The following is a 14655-nucleotide window of genomic DNA, read 5'->3' as shown; positions in this document are numbered from 1 at the left end:
CCCCAAAAACTGTCATTTTTAAGCCCAGATGCTAGCCTATATCATGTAACAATTACATCTATCTATCTATCTATCTATCTATCTATCTATCTATCTATCTATCTATCTATCTAGTGTATTAAATAGTCATTCTTCATCTAATTCAGTATAACCAATCCCTCTCCATATAAGCTGCTTGCATTCAAAACATTACCTCTTATACTGTGATACTTTGTGCCCTTGATAAAAACTACATTGTTTGGGTTCACATGGTCACATGAAACCAGGCTCACAAATCAGGGGACCCACTTGCTTGTCTATCTAGTAGCTTCCATCCTTCATTTTTGACTGAGTGGACCCTTTAAATATATGCCCGAACTGTTTCTAAGTTAGGACAAAGACCATTCATTTTAATGGCAGTAGACAGATAAATAGATAGTTACATGTCATGTGAAACTCAAATGTACTTTAAGTTTTTCAGGAGTAGTATAACAGCAAATTCTGATTGATTTGATTTGATCAACTTATAGCTGGTGAGGTTGGGGAATGAATCTTTAGAATGTCTAGTAATAATGATTACTTGTGCAAGCAACAATGAACAAATATCCTTACTAGTTCTGTGGTTCCATTTTTCCCACATAAACTAAAGACTTTAGAAGTTTGGCTCAGCCTCCTCAGAAGCTCATTAGGATGAATGAAATGACTTAAATATTTGTGAAGTAACATTAGCTGCTCTGGTCAAAACCACTTTGAAAGCACAATGAATCAGTGAGTTAAATTAAGTAAGGGAAATATTTGTGTATATTTGATTGGAAAGGTTTACATACATCTTAGTATATGTATTCTTATGAATTTAGACTAAGTAAAAGAAGGAAGAAAGGAAGAAAGTTCTTTGGAAACAGCTTCATCACTATGAGTGAGAAACTGGCAACAGGTCAGAGACAAGTTAGCTATTGTGCTTCAATGTGAATGAGATCTTCATGTTTCTCCTCTGTGAACTAAAGACCAATCCCATAATATAAAGCCAGGAATAGGTGGCTCATGCCTATCATCCTAGTTACTCAGGAGGCTAAGATCTGAGCACCATGGTTTGGAGCTACCCTGTATAGGAAAGTCTGTGAGACTCTTATCTCCAACTAATCACAAAAAGCCAAAGTAGAGCTCTGGCTCAAGTAGTCAAATGCTAGCCTTCAGCAGAAAAAGCTCAGGGATAGTGCCCAAGTCCTGTGTCCTGTGTTCAAGCCCCAGGACTGGCAAAAAGAAAGAAAGAAAGAAAGAGGGCTGGGAAGGTGGCTCAGTGGTAGAGTGCTTGCCTTGCATGCATGAGGCCCTGGGTTTGATTCCTCAGCACCACATAAGCAAAAAGAAAAAAAGCCGGAAGTGGTGCTGTGGCTCAAGTGGTAGACTGCTAGCCTTGAGCTGAAGAGCTGAGGGACAGGGCCCAGGCCCAGAGTTCATGCCCCACAACTGGACCCAAAAAAAAAAGAAAAAGGAAGGAAGGAAGAGAGGGAGGGAGGGAGGGAGGGAGGGAGGGAGGGAGGGAAGGAAATAAAGCAAGCCATATTACAAGTTGGCTAGCAGTTGGCCTTCATTGCTTTTGTGATTGCCCAGTTATGCTATCAAAACATAGCAAAATAGTTCAAGAAGGCCAAACACCATGGCTTATGTCTGTAGTCCCAAGTACTTTGGAGGTAGACATAGGAGGATCATGCTAGCAAGACAACTCTATCTTGAATAACAAGTGGTGGAACACATCTGTAATCTCAGCTATGTGAAATACATGGATAGGTAGGAGGTTCTAAGTCTAATGATAGCCTGGGCACAAAATTAGAGACCCTATCTGAAAAAAATAGCTAAAGCAAAAATTCCTTGGGTGTGGAAGTTCAGGTAGTAAAGCACTTGCCTAGCAAGCACAGTGTCCTGGGGTCAAACCCCAGCAACACTGGCTAGCCAAGAATTCAATCAGTGAGATACAGAGAAGTCACACTTTAGGAGGTCAAATTGGGAGCCTTTGTTAAAATGCTGGCGTCTGCAAGTGGCCTTCTGTCCCCCCAAAAACTTGCAGACCTGAATGTAATTAGCACAAAGCTTAAATAGGCCAAAACCACATATGGTGTGAGGAGGTAAACCTAACAAAAGTGTTTTACATAAGTAAAGCAAACCAGGTGAGGAACAATTAGGGACTTAGGGCAAGGTGCCAAGATGGCAGAGAGGACAAAATGGATTACTTAGACCCATATCCATATTTCAACACCAAAAGAGAAGGGGGGGGGATAGCTCAAGGGATGAGAAGAAAGGAAGGTAGAAAAAGGAGGGGGGGTGAAGCAGAGTGGGATATGTTGACCTAATTCTCTCTCCTGCTCAGACCATCAACAGAAGATGTTCTCATCACATACTGTCTCTTCCTTCAGGGCATCTGGGGGGTTGGGGGTTGGGTGGGTGGGTAAACAGCTTCCCATGTGACTCAGATCTGGACAATGAAATGTGTCGGAAGCAAAGATTGCCTGTCCTAGGCCTGGCTCTATAGCATGGCCATCAGTTAGTTCTCCTTAGCTTATCCCAGCTGAGGATCTCAAGGTAAAGTAGGATCCTTACAGGATAAAGCTGGATCCTGGAATCCTTGCTTGAAGGAAAATTCCACAGAAGCACCCCTGACCCAACCCCCACCCCGCAAACCCAGTGGATTGTCCTTAAGTGCAAAATACATTATTTATTTATTTTTCTAATATTGAAGCTTGATTTCAGGGCCTATGAATTCCTCGTGGCTGGCACCCAACCACTTGATCCACAGCTCCATTTCTGGTTCTTTCTTGGCAAATTGAAAATCAGAGTCTTAGGGACTTTCCTGCCCAGGTTAGCCTTATACCACAGTTCTCAAATCTCAGCTTCTTGAGTAGATAGGATTACAGTTTTGAGCCACCAGCACTCAGAGCAAAATTAATTTTTATCATCGGTATTAAGCCACTGACATTTAGAGGTCTATTTGTTATAGCTTCATGCAGCCTGCCATGTCTAACACTGACTGAGAAATATAGGCAATCAAATCAGTCCCTCCAGCCAGTCAGCTCTGAGCTCAGAAGCATCTGGATGAGTTTTTTTTTGGGGGGGGGAACCACTTTTCTTGTTCTATTCCTTGTGTTCCTGGCAGACCAATCTTCCTGCTGAGTAGCCCAACCAGTGGTGGCCTGCCAAAGCCATTGACTCCTGGAGCTTCTGAAATAAAGAAGGTCACAGATGTTCTGTTACAGGTCACACCCTGGAAAGTCACTCTTCTCTAGCTGGGGTGAAAAATCCAGTTTTTGTTCTTCCTACAGTGGTATCAGGCCCCGCTTTCCACCCCTCCCTACAACTATTAATTCAACATTTATGTATGCAGTGTAAACCAGAGTCATCTGGAAGTCAGGTAGCATTGTTACCAGGTATGGTGATTCTTGGAGAGTGGCCATATTGGTATGTGCATTGATTGCCAGGTAGAAAGACCCATACAGAAATATTCTACCCCATTCTATTAACTCAAAGGATTTAAGCACAAGCAGTAACCCTGGGGAGATTTTTGGCTCCATGGAACTAATGCAAAGGTGGCAGAAAGCCAAAGGAGACCCTACAGGGCATTAGAGCATTCCTGATAGCATTACCTAGAAAGCCACATTCCCTAGCATATTCATGAAGGGATAGAAGCCCAAAGGGTTTAGAAATATAGACTGAAAATACTTTGCCCACATTATTTTCTTCAAAAAGCTCTCACCAATACAGACCCATTGTGTAAATAATGCTCGAGTTACAAACTATAGGCATGAGCCATACCTAGACCACGAATATGATTGTTTGATCCTCATAATGTTAAAAAAAAAAAAAAGGGGGGGGGGGAGAGAAGAGATGGTAGGGGAAAAACAAAGGAGGAAGTAACAATGCTCAATAGGAAATGTACTTATTACCTTACTCATGTAACTGTAACCCCTCTGTACAGTATTTTTACAATTATATATATATATATATGAAACAAGAAAGATAACTTTTTTTTTGGTCTGTCCTGGGGCTTGAACTTAGAGCCTGAGCATTGTCCTTGAGCCTTTTTGCTCAATCCTAGCTTTCTACCACTGTGCTACAGCATCACTTCAGGTTTTCTGTGGTTCATTGGAGATACAAGTCTCATGGACTTTTCTGCCATGGCTGGCTTTGAACCATGATCCTCAAATCTCAGTCTCTTGAGGATCTAGAATTACAGGTGTGAACCGCCAAGGCCTGGCAGAGATCTTGACTTCTGTGTGGAAAAAGTATCATTTAAAAAAAGTTATCATGGGCTGGGAAGGTGGCTCAGTGGTAGAGTGCTTGCCTTGCTGCATGAGGCCCAGGGTTCAATTCCTCAGCACCACATAAGCAAAAAGAAAAAAGCCAGAAGTGGTGCTGTGGCTCAAGTGGTAGAACGCTAGCCTTGAGCTGAAGAGCTGAGGGACAGCGCCCAGGCCCAGAGTTCAGGCCCCATGACTGGACCCCCCCAAAAAAAAACAAAAACCAAAAAAAGAAAAATGTTATCATGCTGGGCATTGGTGGCTCACACCTATAATCCTAGCTATTTAGGAGGATGAGATCGTGGTTCAAAGGCAGCGCCAGGAGAAAAGTTGGAGAGACTCTTATCTCCAATTATCCACCAGAAAACAGAAAGTGGTGCTGTGGCTCAAAGTAGTAGAGGACTAGCCTTGAACAGAAGAGCTCAGGAACAGCCTGTAGGCCCCAAGTTCAAACCTCATGACTGAAAAAAAAAAAAAAAAGTTGTGATTTCTGGCTCCTCTCATAAAACTAGAAGATGGAGCAGTATGGACCTTCCGACCCTGGGTGCTACTCTGTGGAAATTAAGCTGCTGCTGACCTTTAACATGGCCCTCACTGGACCCCATTGTAGTAACCATCACCATGTGGGCCCTCTCCTGCTGTGTTTCCTGTCTACCTTGTAAGGCATTGGGCTGACATCTAAGATAACATTTTTCTTTATCTGCAAAGCATTTTTCTTGATGGCTATGTCCCAAGTAAGCCTTGTTTACATGTGGCTCCTTCTTAAGAAAAGACTAGCATTGGAAAAATAGGAGCAGGGGCAGGAAGGAATCTTCTTTCATCCTGTGTGAGTTCTTGCCTCACTTCTGCTGGGCATGAGACAGGGAAGGAAGGACAGTAGCAAGTCCTTGCCTTCTAAGGGTTACTATATCCTGGTAATTCCCAATGGAGGGAGCTCATCTACGGAAGGGACGCTGGACCACAGATGGGCATTCCTTTATGGGTCCTGTCTGTGTCTGCTGCAAGTCTCTGGAACCTGAAACTGAACAGCTGACATCCTCAATGTGGGCTTTCTTCTTTCCTGCTTTGTTTCCTCCATTCAACTGAAACTATCTACAGGTGGCACTGAAATTTTATTTATTTATTCATTCATTCATTTATTTTACTCAGGGTCTGGGTGCTGTTCTTTATTTTTTTCATTCAAGCCCAGCACTCTACCACTTGATTCACAGATCCATTTCTGGCTGTTTGCTAGTTAAGTGGAGATAAAGAGTCTCATGGACTTTTCTGCCTAGGCTAACTTTGAACCATGATCTTCAGATCTTAGCCTCCTGTATACCTAGAACTATCGGTGTGATCCACCTGTGCCTGGATGTCTTTTCTTCCTTTTTTAACTGTCATTATTGACATTAAGTGGTCTCTAGCATCTGAAAATAGTATGAGAGTGTATCTTCTAACAATGCAAAATATAGGAACTCCAGGAAGGCAGGGCTCTTGTTGGTTGGGCTCCAACCTGACCATGGTGATGCTAAATAAAAATATAAAAGATAAGCCAGGTGCCAGTGGCTCACAGCTGTAATCCTAGCTACTCAGGAAGCTGAGATCTGAGGATTGAAGTTCAAAGCCATTCTGAGCAGGGAAGTCCATGAGACTCTTATCTCAAATTAACCACCAGAAAACCAGAAGTGGTGCTATGGTTCAAGTGGTAGAGTGCTAGCCTTGAGCAGATCTCAAGGATAGCACCCAGGCCCAGAGTTCAAGCCCCTCGACCACCACCATCAACAACAAAAAACATAAAAGAAAGTAGGAATTTTTCTTCACTGTGAAGTCTGAAACACAAGCACTACTATCTCCATCCTTCCTCCATCCTCCATTAGGCTCAAAACAGTCTCTCATTTGGCCCTAACATTACCACAATTTCCTATAATTTCACCTAGAATCTATTACTATAGCTGAGATCCAGCATTGACTATGAGACAGATAGAAATCCTTGTTTATCTGAGAACAGGTTCACCTTCTCAATAGCCAGCTGGAATTTCAAATCCTTTCCTTCATCCAAGACAAACAAAAAAGAATTTGTTGGAGACTAGGCCTAGGTTTGTAACATGACTCATTCCTTTGGAGCAAATCAAATAATATTATCTCTTTCTCTGTCTCTGTCTCTCTGTCTGTCTATCTCTCTCCCTCTCTCTCTCTCCCTCCCTCTCTCACACACACACACATACACACACATCAAATTATATTTTTTTTAGGTGTGCGCCTCCATAGAACTATTTAATCTTCTGCCTTTATTATTTCAGTAGTTTATATGAAGCCAGCCAGGCTAGAGACAAAGAGGTGAACTAACTTGACCTCAGGCATCACGTGACAGATATTGCTTTGGTTCAATTGTTGTCTGGGAAGGACTGGGGGTTGGGTGTGACATAATAATATTAGTGAAAACAATGGCCATTTAGTTTATATAGAGTCTTTCTTCCTGTGATTTCAAAGCAAATTTCAAACCTAATACAAAGAACATTAAAAGGAACAAGTCCTATACTTGGCAACTGTGTCTTGCAGGGTATTCATTCATCCATTCAGCGAACATGTGCTCTAAGGAAGGGGTGATAGGCAGACCGATCAGCCGCTCTGCCTGTGTGCGCTTACCGTTCTGCATTCTTTCCAGTGATAATAACTTCCCCTCTCTTGGGTCTCTTCCCAGGCAAATATTACGAGTTTGGTACACATGAAACTCAGCTCTTTTCAGTCCAGCATTTCCGGTTTCCTCTTTGACAGAGTCATTTATCGGAGAAGTCTGAGTCTTAATGAATCTGTGTGTTTTGTTAAGCAGAGAAAGTATCATTTCTTTTTCTCAACTACAGTCTTCTAAAACCAATTTGTCAATAATAATGATAAGGGCTTGGAGAGGAAGAGAAGTAGGGTTAACTATTTGCAAGAGCCCTTTCTATCACAAGGCTCTGGGCCAGGAACTGGGAAATTCATGTTGCCTAACATAAAAGCCAACTTTGAGTAGAACTTTCTGGAACCACCCTACCCAATGCAATTACCTCACTTCCCTAGGATGTCTGCTCATTTTCTTTTCCCAGCATCCTTTCTATATGAGCACCTTCCAGCCAAGTCAATTAAGGGAGAGGAAAAAAAAAAAAGACTCATTTCCCATTTTGAATGAATCCTGAGAACCATCCACCGCTAATGTTAAACACAGTGTTTAACAGCACATATTTTAAGGGGGCAGATTGGGAAATAAGGAAGTAAGGGTTATCCATTAAGAGTAGATTCAGAAGTGGGAGGGTCACAGCTACTTTGAGATGAAGCTCATTTACACAAATCCAAACAAAAACTCTGCTAAATGCATCTGGAGAGCAAATAAAATGTGAAAGACAGATACTAATACCAAAAACAAGAAAGGAGTCATTTGTGGGTGTTTTGCCATTTCTGTTAGTTGAAAAGAGCATAAGGGTATAAAAATACACAGCTCAAAGATACCAAGAATTTGTTACCTTTAAGTTCAAGTGACCCTTCAACAAATTTTGCAGATTGTTTGAGTATTTAGGTCTGTCCTCCACAAGGAACAAAAATTTATAATCCTACCTATACAGACAAATGAAATATTTGTTCAGTACTTTCCTTCAGAGCTCACTTGGGGGGAAAAAATATTCCCCCAACCCCAAGTGCAAATTTTCTGTGTCTTTGGAATTCTACAGCTCATATCAAGAGCCTCATCTCAAATCTCAGAAAGGAGTCCCCCTTCTAACTATAGGTAATCAAAATAAATCATTTGGGAGATGATAATCAGTTTTCAGGAATTTTCAAAATGTTTTAAAATGTGTTACATTTGAAAAAGAAACAAGAAAATCATTTCCAGTTCATGAAATCCTAATACTTTACCTTTTCCACCTTTGAAGAGTTATTTTAATTGAGTTTGCACCAAGAAGAATATTAAGAATTGCACATTTTTAAAAATCAGTTCTTTAAATACTAAAATCCTTTTTTAATTCCTAGTCATCATAATGACATAACCTAAATAAAAGGCAGGCAGGCAGGCAGGTCAAAGACATTCCAAGGGAAAAGTTAGCTCTGCTCTTTTAATTATGTCCCGGTATTTCCTTTTTTGCCTTAAATGGCTTAAATAAATTCACTGGTGTTTAATTTTTCCCTTCTTGCCCAAAATTATTGCTACAGCTTTTTTAAGTTGGACAACACAATTTCTGTTCCCAGTTAACTAGTGTTCACTGTATCATCCAAATTCAACAAGGAAAAAAAATAGCATTGCTCTGAACAAAACCTTTTACAATGGATTGAATTTCATCTAAAAGCATGTAATTCTGCATAGCCAGAAGCAGCTTCTAATCTTTCTATATAGGAACTTACCAGGCCCCCCCAAAAAATCAAAGCCCTGGGATTAAGCAAAAAATGTGAATGAACAACTCCAAGTCTTTTGCTCATCTGACTCCGGCAAAGCGCTGCAATGTTTCCTAAGTTGAACATTTCTGTGGGTGGGAAAAATTGTGGAATATGTCTAACAGGTCTTGTAGGTCATTATTTACTGAAATGCTACACTGAGTGGTTATTTCTCTTTAAATACTAATAAGCTAGAGAGTTTGGCCTCATTCAGCAAGAGGGTCAGCACAGAGGCATCTGATTAGTGTCAAAAATGACTGCCTCTCTTTGGTAAAGGAATTTCCTAAAGGAAACATAATTCACAATGACAAATGTCGGCATTTTTAGAATTACAAACATTACCTACAACTTGAATTCGGGTTATGAACCCACTGGCCAAAGGTCAATGCTTGTTTAGAAGCTAGCAGATGAGTCCTCATTTAAAAACAAAATAAAAGTATGTGTACCAAAAAAAATATAAATAATTAGCAATATTACAAAAGTTTCGATACTCAGAAGGAAAAGCTAATGTAACAGACATGGTAAGTCTGGTTCCCCCACACACACACACAAGCTGAAGTTTTGAATTGTCCATTGATGTAGTTCTGGCTGGTTCTTTCAGCTACATTTTCTCAAATGTAGGGAGAGCTGTTCAGAGAAGAGAGAGGAAAGACCATAAGGAAAGCCTTCCCAACCTAAATACTCATTTATCCAGCTTGGAAATTCAATTTCTTAGCTGCTTTTAGATTGAGGAACATATAGAAGTATTGGTGTTGGGCCCCCAAATGATAAATGTATTATTAATGTGCTCTATCTTTCAAGTCTGATTTATAACTTAACAATTTCTACTTAAAGGTACATAAAAATGAGAGCATATGGGGATGGGAGGGAAAAACAGAGAGTACGAGGGAACACTGTCTAAAAAATGTACTCTTTACCTGACATCCGTAACTGTAACACTCTGTATATCACCTTTATAATAACAATGAATTTTGAAATGAGAGCATTATATTCAAAACTATGTCTTGCTTTTAATTAATTTTATTAGTAGACATTTGTTGAGGGAGAAAATGCTTGGAAGCACACCCCTCTCCGTCATAATGAGTGTTATCTGAGTGTCAAGGCATTCTATTTATGACACCTTTGGTTTTAAATGGACATTGTACATATCTAACATGTTTTTGGTATGTGATCGCTCACTGACGTTTCTCGGGTAGGAATATTTAGTATGTTTTCTGATACTGCAGATGCAAATATGTACTTCATAATGTTTTATGCTCCTCATACAAAGTACCAAAAAATGTTAAGTAATCGGGAAATCTGAAATAGTCTCTACAACAAATCTTATCACTCCTGCTTTTATTATGCATTTGCCATACCTAATTATTGCCTACTAATTATTACTAATTGCACCTATGTGATTTTTTTTTACCAGCCTCTTAATCATTTTTGCATTTACTGTGCCATTTCAAAAACAATTTCAATGTCATGTTTTAACCAGAGAGGAGTTTGGAACCTGAAAGAGGACTCTAAAATATTTGATGTCTGCAGTAATACAAAAGGGAAAAGTTAACTCTTAAGCTCAGGATGCTGTTCAAAATGAAAACGAGAAACAGATAGATACTGTACATCAAACTTGTTCTCACAGGTGCACTTTCTTAATGTTAAAATACCCGTGTGAATTTTCAGTTTCCCATAATGTAATGGGAGACAATAAATTCTGAAGTTACCCCATTTGCCTTCAGCCCTGACCACAGAAGAAGTAACCTCTTGTCTATTTAGATTTTCTGAGTATACCCATGTCCTCTGTGTGTCATACCAAAGCAAAGGTTTGTGTCGTGAGCCAGAGCTTATTGCAAGATCAAAGCTCTGGACCACTCACAATAAAATAAGAGGGTAAAGCCCAAAGAATCAAAGAAACAAAGGAAACGTTTAGGAGATAAAGATCTGTCTCAGATATGACATTTCATCCAGATCAGATCCTGTCCAGAAGTTCAATTCAAAGTTCATAAGACAAAATACAAAGCAATCAGCTTAAAGATGGCTGGTTCTCTTAGCTTCATTCTTCCAATTTTAATTCTACAATTTAGAATTGAAGAATGTTGTTTGCCGGATAATCTTTTAATATCTTATGTACCTATAAGATTGTGTGTGGACTCATTATCTTGCCCATGCAATTGTAACCCCTCTGTACAGTATTTTCACAATAAAAAAATAAGATTGTGTGTGGATATATACACAGTTATATCTTTTCTTTGCTGTATCTCCAACTTATAATAGGTAAACTACACTGCCATTATAACAGGCAAAAAATAAAAAAAAAGACAAGCGTTAATTAAAATGCTATTCTTTCATTAATTTGCTTTAGTGGGTTAATACTAATGGAAGTCTTTGAAAATGTTAAGACAGCTTTTCAAGATAAATGCAAAAATGACACATACTTCTGCAATAAAATTCAAACTTTCATGGAAAATAAAACATAAATATGCTCTGTAAGGCATTTGACATACTGTGCAATGTAGATTAAATAATTGGCTTGTTGAATGTGTTACTATTGGCTTCCAAGTGTTAAGTTCTGTTATAGAACCTCAAGGTAGAGTTTTACAGTGTAACATTTTATTTTGACGTACACACATATATTAAAATATTCTGAGACACAGGCAAGCAATGAAAAAAAAACAAAGTCATTCACAAAATTTGGAATTTTTTTCAGTTACTTTGTTTTTTTCAAGATTTTAATATAGCTTTATAATCCATTTATATTCAATGTTTTAAATGTATGCTCAATAATGTTAAGTTTCATTGGCAAATTTATTATTTCAAAGTTTTGGGCTGAGAATAGAATTCAGCATCATCATTCAACTATAACTTTCTAAAGGTATTTATACCACTTCACAATTATAGGCATGCAAATTATTCTAATGTGTAGTATTAATAAAGGATTCCCTTCTCAATGTGATGTTTAAAAAAAAGAATTTTATCAAAAGTGAAGGACTGAGCCAGGCGTCTGTAGCTCAGGCCTGTATCCTACATACTAGGGAAAAAGAGATCTGAAGACCAATATTCAAAGCCAGCCCTGGAGGGAAAGTCCGTGAGACGCTTATCTCCAATCAATCATAAAAACCTGGGAGTGGAGCTTTTGTTCAAATGGTAGAGCACTAGCCTTGAGCAAAAGAAACTTGGACAGCACCCAGGACCTGAATTCAAGACTGGCAACAACAAAAAAAAAAACTAAAGGACTAGGAGTAGGAGTATGGCTCAGTACCTGCTTATTATGTATAAGGCCCTTGATTCAACCCCCAGTACAGAAGAAAAAAAAAAAAAAGGCAGTACTACTCAACCCAAATAAGATTTCAACTTAGACATCTCATTATATTCTCAAATTTATCTTCATTGGCTGTGACATTCACTTTTATATAAAAAAGTGAGCCTCCTCTGAATTACCAAGACAACTGTGGTATTAATCATAGCTATTGTTTACTAAGGTTCTGGAACCTTCCGGTCATGAGGGCTCTGTACCTATAAGCCAAGAGTAGTGTTTGTATGCCCAATCTACAGAGGAAGAAAACTAAGCCCTAGAGAGATTTCATGATTTCTAGGAGTTACATGCTAGTCCTTGCTAAGTCCCAGCGCCTCCAGTTTAAAAAGTAGTTGGAAAGTTGGGCACTGGTGGCTCACACCTGTAATCCTAGCTGATACTAGGACCAATGTTCAAAGCCAGCCCAAGCAGAAAAATCTGTGAGATTCTTATCTCTTACATTAATTCCATTTCAAATGATAGTCCAGTAAGAATTCAGGTTGTTCTAGAAGCATAAAGAATATGTTTCTCCTTGAAATATTCTTCCTTCCTCTGGGAATATTTACAACTTAAAAAAAAAACCAAAACACTATGGCAGAGACTGGCAGTAAAGATAAAGATCCAAGAGATCAAATTCATGTCCAAAATATTTAGCATAACTATTTGCAAGGCTGTTTTATATGGAATTAGAAGGTTACCCAAACTCTCAGGAAGCTGTAACTGTATGAAGATAACCTTTTACAAACTCTCACCAAGTAAAACATGCTTATACAGAAAGTTGCCAAAAAAAATGTAAAACCAAATAAGAGTTCAAACGCTTCGTTTGATTAAAAGTTTTCTTAACTAGCCGGAATGTTTCCTTTGATTTTCTCTTTGGATTCTAGAGCTATATTATGAAATTGCTTTTCAATTCCCCATACGGCGATTATTTAATCATGTCTTTACCAGCTGTGAACATAGCCTGTCTCCTGATAACAATTTATTTTTAAAGGAAATTGTCTTTGAAGAAAATATTTTGATATGATGCAGCAAAATAAAAGTTCATTGGAAGAAACTAAAGCAAAGAAAAAAATCCAAAACAAAGATCACAAAAAGAATGAGGTTAGTTGGTCTATGGGGAAAAAAGAGGAATAAAGGCTACATAAAGATAAACAAAGCCCAGTCACTGGTATGGAGGGAAACAGTTGGTTTGTTCCACATAAACAGAACAGACTGGCAGCCCCTTCCTTCCATGTTCCATTGGGTGTTTTGGTATCTCTGGGACACCATCAAATGTCTAGATGTTTATATTCTTTCTCACAGTAACTCTCTAAATATGTCTGATGGTACCAGTCAAATTTGGATCTTCTCATTGTTCTGAAAACTTCACCAGTTGTGTACAAGAGAAATGCCAACCATAGAGTTCCATGAGCAAGGATTAATTGTAGAGGGATCTAAGACAGCCCAGGAAAGGCAAAACAGAGAGAAATGGGGGAAAAATGTTGCCAGGACCAGTGCTAATGGCTCACAGCTGTAATCCTAGTTACTGTGGAGGTAAAGATCAAGGGGATTATGGTTCAAGACCAGCCTAGGCAAAACAATGGTGAGCCTACCAACTGTGCACAGTAGCATGTCAACCTGGTTATGGCAAGAACCATAAATAGGAGGATCACTGTCTAGGTTTGCAAAGAGCAAAATATAATCTCAAAAATAATCAGAGCATGAAGGGTTGGAAGTGTTGGCTGGTGGTAGCAGACCTAGCTAGCCAGTGTAAAGCTCTGAGTTCAAGCCCCATACTGCCAAAAAATTATTAACATTCCTCAATTTTTTCTTTTTTCTTTTTTTTTTTTTTTGCCAATCCTGGGGCTTGAACTCAGGGTTTGGGCACTGTCCCTGAGCTTCTTTTGTTCAAGGCTAGCACTCTACCATTTGAGCCTCAGCACCACTTCCAGCTTTTTCTGTTTATGTGGTACTGAGGAATTGAACCCAGGGCTTCATGCATGCAAGGCAAACACTCTACCACTCTACCACTTAGCCACATTCCCAGCCATACCATTCCTCAATTCTGTTTCTATGTGCAGACTGAACCATTCCATGGTTCAGAAAATGGGGAGAATAAGGCCTCAACACAGAGAACATAAGACTCCAATGTCAGGAAGCAAGCAGAAAGAAACCTTCTGCCAAGGTTATAGGATGGTTGGGATGAGACACTGTGTTGTGGGCTGCCCTGTATATTGTGAGATGCTCAAAACCATGTCTGGCCTCTACATACTACAAGTCATAAACATCCCTTCCTCTACAGTATGAGAATCAAAGCTGTCTCCAGACATTGTCCAATGTCCCTTGAAATAGGGCAAGTGGGTCTGGAGGGAACCATCTTGGCCACATGGTGGGATGGTAGAGTTTGGAATCTTGTCTTAATGATGGGGAAAGGTGAAGTCCCTGCCCCCCAGGTGTCTGGAAGCAGGGGCGGACACTTGGCCGATAGGCTACTAAACCTGTCAGTCAAGGCTGGGACTAGGAGTTTCCTGTGACCCTGACCCTTGACCTGACCCTATTTAGGCCCCAAACAGCTCAGACACCATTATACCACTCTATGTGTCTCTGTGTTGTGCCCTCCTCCTTGGCTCTTCTAAATTGATTTGTTGATATTGTTTTTATTATTTCTTTCCTCTCTGGCTTTTGTGGCTCAGTTTCCTAACAGTATTAGGTGTATTTGTTGACTGCTGGTCTTTGAGACAGGAGCACACC

General features: G+C 39.6%; 1 long non-coding RNA gene across 1 annotated transcript in view; it reads right to left on the bottom strand.

Moving 5' to 3' along the window:
* Positions 1–7012, bottom strand: part of LOC138808474 (uncharacterized) — a 63836-nt gene extending 56824 nt beyond the window's left edge. Inside the window, exon 1 of the long non-coding RNA XR_011366471.1 lies at positions 6894–7012. This is a non-coding gene — a long non-coding RNA (uncharacterized lncRNA). The remainder of the gene's footprint in view (positions 1–6893) is intronic.
* Between the last annotated feature and the right edge of the window lie 7643 nt (positions 7013–14655).

The sequence above is a fragment of the Dipodomys merriami genome, unplaced genomic scaffold (genome assembly GCF_024711535.1).
Source record: "Dipodomys merriami isolate MVZ:Mamm:240054 unplaced genomic scaffold, mDipMer1.0.p SCAF_1, whole genome shotgun sequence".
Lineage (NCBI taxonomy): Eukaryota > Metazoa > Chordata > Mammalia > Rodentia > Heteromyidae > Dipodomys > Dipodomys merriami.
Note: the sequence above shows the minus strand (reverse complement) of the source record. Positions and strands in the feature narration are given on the sequence as shown.